Raw genomic sequence first — 14,525 nt, forward strand, 5'->3', positions numbered from 1 at the left:
CCCTCCAAAGGAATATAGTTTGGTTGGTTCCCTGTCACTTGGGGCTCAAGTTGCCTTGGTGACACAAGTCCCTTCCATCAGTTTAGAGAAGTGGCTCAGCTACTTCCCAACCTGGGCAGGGGTAGCCTATGCTCTGGTAACCTCCAGGTTAGATTACTGCAGTGCATTATACATGGGGCTGCCTTTGAAGATTGTACGGAAAATGCAGCTGATGCAGAATTCAGCAGCCGGGTTTCTCACCTGGCAAGACAGTCTTACCTCCTAACGCCAATCCTGGCCCAACTGGCTGCTTGTTAGTTTCTGGGCCCAGTTCAAAGTGTTCCATTTGACCTATAAAGCCTTATGCGGCTCAGGACCCCAACACATCAAGGACTGCCTCTCCCCATATGAAGCCACCAAGACCCCCGGGATCATCACCTAAAGCCATTCTCTATGCGCCTCCTCCATGGAAACACGAGAGACGGCCTTTTCAGGGCCAGCTCCCAACTTATGGGATGTTCTCCCCAGGGAGGTTTGCCTACTACCCTCTTTGTCCAGTTTTAGGCACCAGCTGAAAACTTTCCTTTCTACCTGGGCTTTTGGCTCTTCGTTTGAAGGGTATTTAAATAAACAGGAACAGCTGGCGGGCGGCAAAGAGGGAGATCCCCAGCCGCGTCCTGCCTTTATAGAGCCCGCCCTGCCCCCGAGCCAGCCGATTGGAATCCCCCCAATCACGTGGGGCCACTGCGCGCGTGGGGGGCGGGCCGTGAAGCCTGCAACCCCACCTCCTCCTTAGTGCGGAAGTGGCCTTGTGGACTCATTTGCCGGGAATGATACGCTAAGCCTATTTGTATAGCTGTTGGTTTCCCCCCGGGGTTTTTTATCGCTTGTCTTTATTGTAATTGGTTTTAGTGTTTCTCTTGTGTTTGCAAGTCCCTTTGAGTCATGTATAAATTAAAAACCATAAGAATAGCTGTAGACTGTAAGTGTCAAAATCCACTCAAATCCTTTTATGGCTGTAACAGAGCAGACCCAGTGGATAGTATGGACATAACTACCTTGGGTCCATTAATTTCAACGAGGGACTGTGATAGTGGAGTCAGAGACGGGTTGGTGAGATAGTGCTCCTTTCAGCCTAATGGACCAGCCTCTGCAGATTCCATACGGTGGTATAGATCTTATCGGTGACCACACTGCAGTTTTCCAATGTGATTGGCTAACATGTGCCAATAAGCAAGTCTTCCAAGGATTAGGATGGGAAGGGAGCTGCAGGATGTCACGAAGAAGAAGAAGTAGAAGTAGTTTGGATTTGATATTCCGCTTTATCACTACCCGAAGGAGTCTCAAAGCGGCTAACATTCTCCTTTCCCTTCCTCCCCCACAACAAACACTCTGTGAGGTGAGTGGGGCTGAGAGACTTCAGAGAAGTGTGACTGGCCCAAGGTCACCCAGCAGCTGCATGTGGAGGAGCAGGGAATCGAACCCGGTTCACCAGATTACGAGTCTACCGCTCTTAACCACTACACCACACTGGCTCTCATATCTCTCGCATATCTTTCAAATCTCTTTGGTTCCATGATATGGACAAATAAGGGCCTTTAATATCCTAGGGCTGAAAAAAAAGGCTTCTTCTGTTTTAAAAAACCAAGAAAGCAGAGGGCATGAGGGCACATCCCAATTTAGCCAACTAAACAACCTACACCTTAGAAATCTCTCTTTTCGCCAGCCAGATTCAATATTTACTCAGGCTGGATGAGGCCCAGCTGCAGCTGGTTCATTTAGTCGCTGAACCCAACCCCCGGGGGATGAAATCGGCAGGTCCTACAAAAAGTGACCGTTACATTTTTCCTTCTGTTTTTCTTTTTAAAATATTTTATTGTCATTTTGCTGTGATAAGGAATACATCAAAGATGAAAGAAGCCTCCTCAAGACCCTTCAGGACCCTGGAAAACCAGGAACCACACTGAGAGAGGAGGGCAGTGAACTCCAGACATCAGGGAGTTTCAAAAGAGCTGGGACACGATCCTTTGTTCTTCGCTCTGTGCCTTACGGCAGTGACTCAGCTCACTGTATTTTTTTCTCCCAGATGGGGATTTTTTTGGGATGCTGCCGGGTCTGCTTCCTTCTTTGGAGATCAGCCTTCCTTATTTATTCCTCTGTCTTCTTGGCAAAGGAAGATTTAGCTGCATTGTGCGCGCGCGTTGAACTCTTGTTCCAGGAGGGCTGTGTGTTTTGCGCAGTCCCACAAACGCCTAGAGAGAATATAATGTTGCGCTCATCCCAATCTTCAAATGGTGAAAAGGGTTCCTGCGTCTATCCAGGATTTGGTTTCCTTGGAACGAAGGTCAATGGAGGCTGTGATGTGTTTAGGATTGTTTTAAGAATTTTAAGGTCTCAAATATAGGGTAAATATTCATAAATGAGGGACGCGGGTGGCGCTGTGGGTTACACCACAAAGCCTAGGACTTGCCGATCAGAAGGTCGGCGGTTCGAATCCCCGCGATGGGGTGAGCTCCCATTGCTCAGTCCCAGCTCCTGCCAACCTAGCAGTTCGAAAGCACGTCCAAGTGCAAGTAGATAAATAGGTACTGCTCTGGCAGGAAGGTAAACAACGTTTCCGTGCGCTGCTCTGGTTTGTCAGAAGCGGCTTAGTCATGCTGGCCACATGACCCGGAAGCTGTATGCCGGCTCCCTCGGCCAATAAAGCGAGATGAGCGCCGCAACCCCAGAGTCGGTCACGACTGGACCTAATGGTCAGGGGTCCCTTTACCTTTATTCATAAATGCACACATATCTAAATATATGAACCATGTGCCTGAAATAGTATGGGAGAGCAATCCTGAAGCCATTTTGACTCTCCCAGTGACCTCAAATATTCCTCTGCAGCAAGGAAGGCAAATGGGGAATGCCTTCCCATTGTCTTTTTGTTTGCAAATCCTGTCTTAAGGCTGTATTTGTGTATGAATAGGGTGAGCCTATGACTTGGATTCAGGAACTAAAGCATTAACCATCACAAAAGGATGGCCAGGCTGCCCAGGTAATGCGATCAGTGACCATTGTCAGGTATCCTGGCAGACAGGATTTCTGTTTTAGACCGCCTCCTTCTGTGATGTATGTATGATGTTTCAGGGGGTGGTCTTGGGCTACAGGGTGGGCAGTTTCAAAGGTCTGTATAAGGGCTTGTACACCATTGTTCAGGATTCTCCTCGCCCCCTGTGTACGGTGAATGGGGACCCTGTTACAACAGTTTATTTCTTTTGATAAAGATCAGGCTTTACTAGCCGCTTTGCTTCTCAATATTCTCTGGCTGGCCTCTGTTTTCTTCTACCGATAAGGAACCCACTTAAGGACTCTATACGGACTCCGGAATACCCCATAAGGGAAAAGGGAGCAGTTTTCCTTATAACAGGATATATGGTCTTATTTACACACATAGAAAAATACCTGAGCACAGGGTGAAGGGGCTTCCAGCATTAACCCTCCAACAGTCTTGCCTCCGCATTAGGTTCCTGGAGAGGGATCCCCAAGCAGTGGTGGACTTGGGTACTATGGCATACCGTCCAACATTTTCAGACCCAAAACTGGGATGTGCGTCTTCCGGGACGTGCCCCTGGGCGAGTCACGTGACCTGTGCCTTGCTCTTGCCTTTAAAAAAGTGCTTTTCTCGGGGCGAAATCCCACATGGAACCCAAAGATGTGGATTAGGGGGAGCTGTGCGAGATCGCAGTCTTCCCCAAAAGAGCTTTTTTTGGGGGGGGGCAAGATCACAGCACTCAAAATGGCCACTGCGTTCTCGCCTGAAAAAATGGGATGGCAGGTATGCTATGGCGCCATGTGCCAGGCCAAAATTTGCCCACCACCACCCCTGCACTCACATTGTCTTTCCAACTGCAGGCAAGAAGGCACCCAACGGGCTCTAGCAGGATCCTAGAGCACTTCCGTCCAGTGGTGGAGCAGGCCTTCACTGTGGCTGGGAGCCCGTCACATGCCAGCCCAGCCTTGGCCACCAAAGTGATGTCAGACCTGAGCAGCTTTGCAAGGCTGGAAGGATGCCAGCCTCCCAAAGCAGAGTTGGCTCAGGGAAGGGTGCCCTGTTCAGTCCCAGCCTTGACCTCGATCTGATGCTGGGAAACCCCTTGTGAAAATCAAAGCTGGTTTCGCATTTCATTGTCGCAGGGCCCATCTCATAATTTCTCGAGGCTGTGAACATCTGCGTGTTTTAATTGCCGGGCTGATGAGCACCGAGGCTCTCTCGACAGGAAACGTTTCCTGCATGTCACTTTATTCTTGGCAAGAGGCTCCCCGTTTCTGAGAGAATGTTTCTCAGCACCGGGGCCGTAAGAATGTAAACGGATGCCTTCGTTGACTGATGGTCAGCTAGGAAGTAGGCTCAGGAATGCTGCTTGAACTCTGCCTTCCCATGTCATGCAACCAAGCTAGCTGTGAGGCTCAAATGTCGGTGGTGGGTGTCAGGGAACCAACAAATCATCATAATAATGGCAGAAAAGATCTGTTGTTGTTGTTTAGTCGTTTAGTCGTGTCCGACTCTTCGTGACCCCATGGACCAGAGCACACCAGGCACTCCTGTCTTCCACTGCCTCCCGCAGTTTGGTCAAACTCATGCTGGTAGCTTTGAGAACACTGTCCAACCATCTCATCCTCTGTCATCCCCTTCTCCTTGTGCCCTCCATCTTTCCCAACATCAGGGTCTTTTCCAGGGAGTCTTCTCTTCTCATGAGATGGCCAAAGTATTTTGAGTCTCAGCTTCAGGATCTGTCCTTCCAGTGAGCACTCAGGGCTGATTTCCTTCAGAATGGATTGGTTTGATCTTCTTGCAGTCCATGGGACTCTCAAGAGTCTCCTCCAGCACCAAAATTCAAAAGCATCAATTCTTCAGCGATCAGCCTTCTTTATGGTCCAGCTCTCACTTCCATACATCACTACTGGGATCACTACTAGCTTTGACTATATGGACCTTTGTTGGCAAGGTGATGTCTCTGCTTTTTAAGATGCTGTCTAAAGGCTTAGTTCAGAAAACACAGCAAACCACGGATTTCCCTAACCATGGTTTAGCACTCAAACAGTCTTCAGAGCTCCCAAATGTGTGGACCAACCACAGTTTACTGGTTAATGTTTCCTTTCTTTCCCTGCCTGCTCTGCTCTACCATTTCTATGGTGCCGGCAGTGAAAGCTGGAATGTTAGGGAGAAGGGGCACTGCCCCAGCAATTTCAGTCTGCCCTCAATCAGTCCTCACTGGCCTGCTTTCTTACGAACATCCAGTTCAAGGGCTGGCCCTGGCTGCCAGCTTCCTCCTCCTCCTCTTGGCTCTGTCAGTCATTGGCTGCAGTGCCACCTGTTGTTGGCCTCCTGCCTTTATGCCCTACCAGTCCTAATGATCACCGACAGGTAGGAGGAGAATGGGGACAAAACTAGGATTCATTGGCCCCGCCCTGCCTATCATTTGGGTCTGCTTTCTGCCCTACCAGTCCCACTGAGTATAGGAAACACAGGAAGATGCCACATGTAAGAATCTGATTGGTTAGTGTGGCAGCACTGGCACTGGAACTCCCTGCCAATTGAGTGCCTTCACTGTACTCTTTTAGGTGCCTGCTAAAAAGATTGTTTCGACAAGCCTCCCTGGATGCTTAGAAAGTTGAGGTAATTTTAACTGGTTTTAGTATTTTAACTTCCGTATACTTTCAAGCATGGTGTTCTTTTTTCTTGATTTCGTCATTTTATCTTTTTGTATGCTGCTTCAAGGTTTTTACTACAGTGGTACCTCGGGTTAAGAACTTAATTCATTCCAGGGGTCCGTACAAAGAAGCTGAATGTTGGTAAATTCAGGATGGACACTATACACACACACACAGTGGTACCTTGGGTTAAGTACTTAATTTGGTCTGGAGGCCCGTTCTTAACCTGAAACTGTTCTTTACCTGAAGCACCACTTTAGCTAACGGGGCCTCCTGCTGCTGCCGCGCCGCCGGAGCACTATTTCTGTTCTCATCCTGAAGCAAAGTTCTTAACCCAAGGTACTATTTCTGGGTTAGTGGAGTCTGTAACCTGAAGCGTCTGTAACCTGAAGCGTATGTAACCCAAGGTACCACTGTACAATCAAGCAGCATATAAATCTTGTGAAATAAAAATTAATTAAGTATATCGAGTCAGATCCTTGGCCCACCTAGTTCTCTATTGTGTGGTAACTCTCCAGGGTTTGGGGTATGAATTTCCCCCCCAGCCCTGAATATTCCTGGGATTGAACCTGGGACCTTCTGCATGCAAAGAGAGTGGATAAACAGCAGGTAAGTGCTTGGCCATAATGAGAAGCAGCTCCTCGGTCCAGTATACCTGAAGGAGCGTCTCCACCTCCATCATTCTGCCCGGACACTGAGGTCCAGGGCCGAGGGCCTTCTGGCGGTTCCCTTGCTGTGAGAAGCCAAGTTACAGGGAACCAGGCACAGGGCCTTCTTGGAAGTGGCACCCGCCCTGTGGAACGCCCTCCCACCAGATGTCAAAGAGAAAAACAACTACCAAACTTTTAGAAGACATCTGAAGGCAGCCCTGTTTAGGGAAGCTTTTAATGCTTAATAAGTTATTGTATTTTAGTGTTCTTTTGGAAGCCGCCCAGAGTGGCTGGGGAAACCCAGCCAGATGGGCTGGGTATGAATAATAAATCATTATTGTTGTTGTTGTTGTTGTTGTTGTTATAATTACTCATCGGTCATTGCTCATCGGAAGGCTCTGGAAGCTGACCACGTAATGCCCTTGGGAGCTCAAACGCCACAGAAACACTCTCTATGCTCTGTGTGACCTTGGCTGGGCAAAAGGTCCCCTTTCCATGTTCTCTCCCCTTCCCCCCACCTGCTCCGCTTAGCAGGGCTGTGACCCAGCCAGGATGAAAATAGAATGGCCAACTTGTTCCTCAGCAGCCAAGCCAAGGCACATGGGTTGTGTGCCCAGGCCCGAGCAGGGAGCGTCATGGAAACTGCATGAGGTAAATCCCCTCCGGGGACAAGGGGTGTGTGCGGCTGTGGCGCTGAACACTAAAGGCAGGCACCTGACTCAGGTGAGCCTCGCTTGTTCAGGCAAAGCCAAGTTCCCCTCACGCTTCAGAAACTCCATTAGATCAGAGCCAAGATTCCAGGGCGTCTGAGGCTCGACTTCTTGAACTGTCTGAGGCCAAGGCTTTTGTTTTGTTTTGTTTTGGATCTGATGGGAACTTCCTCTGTCTTTCCCCACTCTTCTCCATGTCTCCAGGTGGGAGAACGTTTTCCACCATGAGGGCTGCTGCATTTGCTTCTGGGTGACTTTCTGAGGGCCGGATGCCAGTGGCGAGCGGCCCCTGAGGAGGAGACGGGTGGAGGAAGGAATGCAAATTTCACCTTAGTACAGGAGGCAAGTTTCTACACATGCTCACACACCCCTCTCTATCCTCCATCCAAACGAGCAAGAGGTATTCTCAGGACACATTTCAACCAGGCAGGAACACACAAGGTGAGGTGCAAAGGAAGCCAGTCAATAATGTGGCTTGGAGTGGGACTCTTGATTTGGGTAGAGTCACCTAGGACCAGGGAGAGAGGTCTAGAGCAGAGCTTTCCAAAGTGTGTGTCATGACACATTAGTGTGTCAACTGCAGTGTGCAGGTGTGTCACACAAACACTCCCCACGCTCCTCCCGGGGCTGGAAAGTTTAACCTCTGGTTTTCTAGTAAAACTGCGGCCTGGGCAGGCCGGGTCGTCCTCTTATATACCTGCTGGGATTGACAAGGCATCTGACTCTCACCTGAATCTCATAGCTCTCCTGTATCTGCCTCTGATTAGCTATCATTTAACTCTTGGGACACTGGTGGCGCTGTGGGTTAAACCACAGAGCCTAGGACTTGCTGATCAGAAGGTCGGTGGTTCGAATCCCTGCAACAGGGTGAGCTCCCGTTGCTCGGTCCCTGCTCCTGCCAACCTAGCAGTTCGAAAGCACATCAAAGTGCAAGTAGATAAATAGGTACCGCTCCAGTGGGAAGGTAAACGACATTTCCGTGTGCTGCTCTGGTTCACCAGAAGCGGCTTAGTCATGCCGGCCACATGATGGTTTTAAATGTTTTAATCGCTTTTAATTTGCAGCACTTTAAATGGTGGTTGTTGTTTTTTATAATATTATATTATTTCATTATTTTATTTTTGCTTGGGGTGGGATAAGCACTGAGTCAGCACTATTGTTCCTTGTTTTGCTTTGTTTTGTTTTGTTCTGTTTTGTTTTATTATTATTGTTATTCTGTTAAATTATTATTTAGTTTGTATTTTGCCTTTTAAGGGGGAGGGTCATGGCTGCCTGGGAGTGGGCCTCAGCCAATAGATTGGGTGGGGCAGGTTCCACAGGGGGAGATGTATTGGGACACCCGATCTCGGTGATCACGGGCAGGAGGAGGAGTTATGCTAAGACCAGACCATGTCATTACCGAGGAGGCAGGTTTAGTCGTTGTTTGAGGACTATCCCTGCCTCCAGGTCTGGTCCTGACCGGAAGGATACAGTAATCAGCAAGGGAAACCCACATGACCTGAAAGTGTTGCTGTGCAATGCCAGGTCAATGATGAATAAAACCACTGCCATCCACGACCTGATTGTGGATGGAGGATTTGACCTGGCATGTGTGACAGAGACCTGGTTGGATGAGGCAGATGGGCCTGTCCTTGCCGCTGCTTGCCCACCAGGTTTCTCTTACGCACAGCAACCCAGGTCATGTGGGCGGGGAGGGGGGGTTGCAGCGATTTTTAGGAAGTCATTAGTCTGCACCAGGCGTCCTATTGGGAAGACCCAGTTTTCTGAGTGCATGTTCTGGAAGTTGGGCAATAGGGGCAGTACAGGATTCCTACTGGTGTACCGACCTCCCCGCTGCACCAAGGATTCCCTGCCCGAGCTGCTTCAGGTCGTGGCGGATATACTCCTGGAGACACCTAGCTTGGTTGTCCTGGGGGATTTTAACATCCATGCCGACACGACCTTACAAGGGGCAGCTCGGGACTTCGTGGAAAGCATGGCCTCCATGGGGCTGTCCCTGAATAAGTCTGGCCCAACTCATAGCCACGGACATGCCTTAGACTTGGTGTTTACCTCTACGGATGTTGGTGATCTGACATTAACTAAAAGCGAAACAAAAGAAGTGCCATGGTCAGATCACTTCCTGGTGCAACTGGACTTCTCCGCAACCCTTCCCCTCCGCAGGGAGGTGGGACCGATTCGGATGGTCCGCCCCCGCCACTTAATGGATCCAATTGGCTTCCAGAGAGTGGTAGGGGATGCTTTATCCCAAGTTGATGGCCTTTCAGCTGATTCCCTGGTGGCACGCTGGAATGCGGAGTTAACCAGGGCTATTGACTGTCTGGCTCCGAAGCGCCCTCTCCGATTGCATGGAGCCCGGACAGCCCCGTGGTTCTCCCCGGAGCTGAGGGTGATGAAACAATCGTTGAGACGGCTAGAGCGCCGGTGGCGGAAAACTCATTCTGAATCAGACCGGACACGGGTTAGAGCTCAACGTCGAGCCTACCAAGTGGCAATGGCGACGGCGAAGAGGGCCTTCTTCGCCGCCTCCATTGCATCTGCAGAAAACAGCAGCAGGAGACTTTTTCAGGTGGTTCGCAGTTTATCGGAACCACCTGTACCACCGGGGCCTGGTAGGGACCCCAAGATCTCCTGCAATGCTTTTGCAAAGTTTTTTGCAGATAAAATCGCTCAGATTCAGAAGGAAGTAGACTCCACAGTGGGAGCAGGGCCAGGGCGGGAGAGTGCTAGAGTTCTGTCTGGTCCTGTTATATGGGATCAATTCCAATCTGTTACCTCCGAGGATGTGGACAGGCTGCTTGGACGAGTGAAACCGACCACCTGTCTTCTTGATCCTTGCCCATCCTGGCTGATAAAAGCGAGCCAGGAAGGGCTGGGCGATGGGCTTTGCGGGGTGGTGAATGCTTCCCTCTGTGAGGGAGCCTTCCCAGACCCGCTGAAAGAGGCGGTCATTAAACCGCTTCTTAAAAAAACATCTTTAGACCCGGCCAATTTGGCCAACTATCGCCCAGTCTCAAATCTTCCATTCTTGGGCAAGGTGATTGAGCGGGTGGTTGCTGAACAACTCCAAGCACGCCTGGAGGAAACGGACCATTTGGATCCCTTCCAATCGGGATTCAGGCCTCACCATGGGACTGAAACTGCCTTGGTCGCGCTGGTTGATGATCTCCGGCGGGCTAGGGACAAAGGTGAGAGCTGTTTCCTAGTTCTGCTGGATCTCTCAGCGGCCTTTGACACCATCGACCATAACATCCTTCTGGACCGCCTAGAGGGGCTGGGAGCTGGGGGCACTGTTATACAGTGGTTCCGCTCCTTCCTCCTGGGCCGTGTTCAGAAAGTGGTGGTGGGGGATGAGTGTTCAGACCCTTGGGCCCTCACTTGTGGGGTACCTCAGGGTTCCGTCCTCTCCCCCATGCTTTTTAACATCTATATGAAGCCGCTGGGAGAGATCATCAGGGGGTTTGGACTGGGTGTTCATCAGTATGCAGATGACACCCAGCTCTACCTCTCCTTTAAATCAGAACCAGTGAAGGCGGTGAAGGTCCTGTGTGAGTGCCTGGAGGCGGTTGGAGGTTGGATGGCGGCTAACAGATTGAGGTTGAATCCTGACAAGACAGAAGTACTGTTTTTGGGGGACAGGAGGCGGGCAGGTGTGGAGGATTCCCTGGTCCTGAATGGGGTAACTGTGCCCCTGAAGGACCAGGTGCGCAGCCTGGGAGTCATTTTGGACTCACAGCTGTCCATGGAGGCGCAGGTTAACTCTGTGTCCAGGGCAGCTGTCTACCAGCTCCACCTGGTACGCAGGCTAAGACCCTACCTTCCCGCGGACTGTCTCGCCAGAGTGGTGCATGCTCTGGTTATCTCACGCTTGGACTACTGCAACGCGCTCTACGTGGGGCTACCTTTGAAGGTGACCCGGAAACTGCAATTAATCCAGAATGCGGCAGCTAGACTGGTGACTGGGAGTGGCCACCGGGACCACATAACACCGGTTCTGAGAGATCTGCACTGGCTCCCAGTACGTTTCCGAGCACGATTCAAAGTGTTGGTGCTGACCTTTAAAGCCCTAAACGGCCTCGGTCCTGTATACCTGAAGGAGCATCTCCACCCCCATCGTTCAGCCCGGACACTGAGATCCAGCGCCGAGGGCCTTCTGGCGGTTCCCTCATTGCGAGAAGTGAGGCTACAGGGAACCAGACAGAGGGCCTTCTCGGTAGTGGCGCCCGACCTGTGGAACGCCCTCCCATCAGATGTCAAAGAGATAAAGAATTACCTGTCATTCAGAAGACATCTTAAGGCAGCCCTGTTCAGGGAAGTTTTTAATATGTAATGCTGTATTGTTTTTAACACTGATTGGGAGCCGCCCAGAGTGGCTGGGGAAACTCAGCCAGATGGGCGGGGTATAAATAATAAATTATTATTATTATTATTATTATTATGACTCGGAAGCTGTATGCCGGCTCCCTCGGCCAATAAAGCGAGATGAGCGCCGCAACCCCAGAGTCGGTCACGACTGGACCTAATGGTCAGGGGCCCCTTTACCTAACTCTTGGGGGAAATAATTAGCATCCCTCATCATGTGCATGGAAGTTGCCGAACCAATTAACCAACTAGAAGGATTAGTGTTAATAGCACCAGTTTTCCTATAACTTGATATTGCTGGATAGTTTAGACGAACTGCAAAAGCATTTTTAGTTTGCTTTCTGTTGCCACCCTGGAACTTTGCTTTATTAGGCTGGCATGCCCAGTTCCTTTTTCAGACTCTGTTCGCTCACTTTCAAACCAGCCCCAGAGGGATGCATGCAACACAGTTTCTGTGTTTCCTTTGGCAAAGCCAGGAGCCCAGCTGAGAAGGAAGGAGTCTTGCAAAAAGTTAAAAATAGAGTACCTTCGGAGAGGCTACTGTGACTTCCTTCGCTTCCCCTGAATGGGGCATTTAAGTCTATGTCTCCAGAGAGGGTTCAAGGCAATCCGAATTGGGAAGCAACGTCTGCCACAAACAGGTTCTCTTAAAGCTGACGTTGGGGCTAGAGAGACAGAGGAAGTTATTTACATGTGGAAATGGGTTCAAGCTGGCCGTGCCCATTCATTTCATTGGGTATATTGTGATAGGAATTTTGAGGTCTTAGATATATGGTAATGTTCATAAGTGTACCAACCAAGCACATACATAGATCAGCACAGGAAGGCCAACCTGGAACCATTTTGATTCCTCTGCATGGTCAAAGTGGAAAAGCCTCCCCATTGTCTTTTCCTTCACAAATCCTGTCTTAAGGGTATGTCTGTGTTTGAATAGGGTGTGAGCCTGTGACTTGGCCCAGGAACTAAGTATTTATCATTACAAAAGACTGGCCCGGCTACCCAGGAAATCCAATCAAGTAACCTGCCAGACAGGAGATAAACAAAAACAGGAGAAAAACAATATTAAAATTTCTATTTTGGACCACCTTTTCTGTGATGTAGGTGTGATGTATCTGGCGGGTGGTCTTAGGTCACACCCCTTCTGTGATGTATGTATGATGTTTCTGGGGGTGGTCTTGATCTACAGGATGGGAATTTCAAAAGTCTTTATAAGGCCTTGCACACCATTTTTCTAGGTCTTCCTCCTTTCCTGCGTGTGAGGGGAGCACCCTGTTGCAACAGATCAATAAAGATCAATCTTGCTAGCTGCTTTGCTTCTCAATATTCTCTGGTTGGCCTCTGTTATTTTCTCCTACCAATAGGGAACCTATGTAAGGACTCTGTATGGGCTCTTGGATACCCCATAAGGGAAAAGGGCAATTTTTATTTACAACAATACTCCGTGTAGGACCAATGTTGAACGCAAAACCACAAATTTCTCAAGAACCTTGACTTTCCCCCATGTCAGAGTGGAAAAATGTTTCCCATTCTCTTGGCAGGGAAGGGGAAATTTTGGGTGCCCCCACCTCACCCACAAAGGAAAAGCCAGACAATTCATGCTTCTTTTGCGCATAAGCATCTGTTGTTCTTGAGCCTCTCTGGGTCATTTTTGGCCCCCAAAGGAAATGTCAATGAGGCGAAGGAGCTATTCCATCCACCCCCTTACAAATGACGCAGCTTGCGGAGAGAGCGGGCCCCACTCCCTTTTTTTGCTACAAAACAGCCTGCGAGCGTGAAGATCTCAAGGGAGCTTTTGTTTACTTCAGCAGCGAAACAAGAAGCCAGATCTCTGATAAAACACAAGGACACAGGTTGGCAAGGAAGGAGAGTTTCACCTACTTGTGGGCTGCTTGTTATTCTCCAAATATTTATGAGGCCAGTAGTTCATGCCATGGGTTCCCAGAACTGCTTGGAGACGCAGCCTCCAGAAGGGGAGCGAGGAGAATAAATGCAGCAGGGTTTCGGGGGGGGGGGGGAAGAGATAACCAGAGGGAGGGTATTAACAGAGAAAGGTGCCTTTGAATGCCAATTGCTGGGAATCGCAAGTGGGGAGAGCACAGGAGCACTCAGGCCCCACTTTTGGTCTTCTCAGAGGACCATCCGGTTGACCACTATGAGAAAGAAATGCTAGACTAGATGCCTTGCATGGTGAAAGTGGACAGAGGGAATATTTTCTCCCTCTCTCATAACACTAGAATTTGTGAACATACAAAGAAGCTGAATGTTGGTAAATTCAGGATGGACACTATACACACACAGAGACAGTGGTACCCCGGGTTAAGTACTTAATTTGGTCTGGAGGTCCGTTCTTAACCTGAAACTGTTCTTAACCTGAAGCACCACTTTAGCTAATGGGGCCACCTGCCGCTGCTGCGCCGCCAGAACACGATTTCTGTTCTCATCCTGAAGCAAAGTTCTTAACCCGAGGTAAAATTTCTGTGTTAATGGAGTCTGTAACCTGAAGGATCTGTAACCCAAGGTACCACTGTGTGTGTGTGTGTGTGTGTGTGTGTGTGTGTGTGTGTGTATCACTCACAGCATAGCTTTTATATATTGTTGTATGCCACTCCGATCTCAAAGTGGTGTGAGATTTTACGGGCTCCAAGTATTTATCCAGGGTTTGGTTTCCTTGGAATGAGGAACAACAGAGTCTGTGGTGTCTTTATGCTCTATAGTTTATTTACACACCTATACAACCTGATGCGGGTGGCGCTGTGGTCTAAACCACTGAGCCTCTTGGGCTTGCCGATTGGAAGGTCGGCGGTTCGAATCCCTGTGATGGGGTGAGCTCCCGTTGCTCTGTTCCAGCTCCTGCCAACCTAGCAGTTTGAAAGCACGCCAGTGCAAGCAGATAAACAGGTACTGTTGCGGCAGGAAGGTAAATGGTGTTTCTGTGCGCTCTGGTTTCCATCACAGTGTTTCCGTTGCGCCAGAAGTGGTTTAGTCATGCTGGCTGTGGACAAACACCAGCTCCCTCGGCCTGAGATGAGCGCCACAACCCCATAGTTGCCTTTGACTGGACTTAACCATCCAGGAGTCCTTTACCCTTTTTACCTTTACAACCTGAGCCTATGATTCAAGGGCTCACAGC

At 49.6% G+C, this 14,525-nt stretch overlaps 1 protein-coding gene across 1 annotated transcript in view; it reads right to left on the reverse strand.

The window, feature by feature from the left end:
* Positions 1–4,776: 4,776 nt before the first annotated feature.
* Positions 4,777–14,525, reverse strand: part of LOC307221954 (taste receptor type 1 member 3-like) — a 374,179-nt gene continuing 364,430 nt past the window's right edge. The window contains exon 8 of the mRNA XM_079986892.1: positions 4,777–4,919. The gene's annotated coding sequence lies outside the window, so the exon portion shown is untranslated. The remainder of the gene's footprint in view (positions 4,920–14,525) is intronic.

The sequence above is a fragment of the Podarcis cretensis genome (genome assembly GCF_951804945.1).
Source record: "Podarcis cretensis genome assembly, chromosome: 8".
Classification (NCBI taxonomy): domain Eukaryota; kingdom Metazoa; phylum Chordata; class Lepidosauria; order Squamata; family Lacertidae; genus Podarcis; species Podarcis cretensis.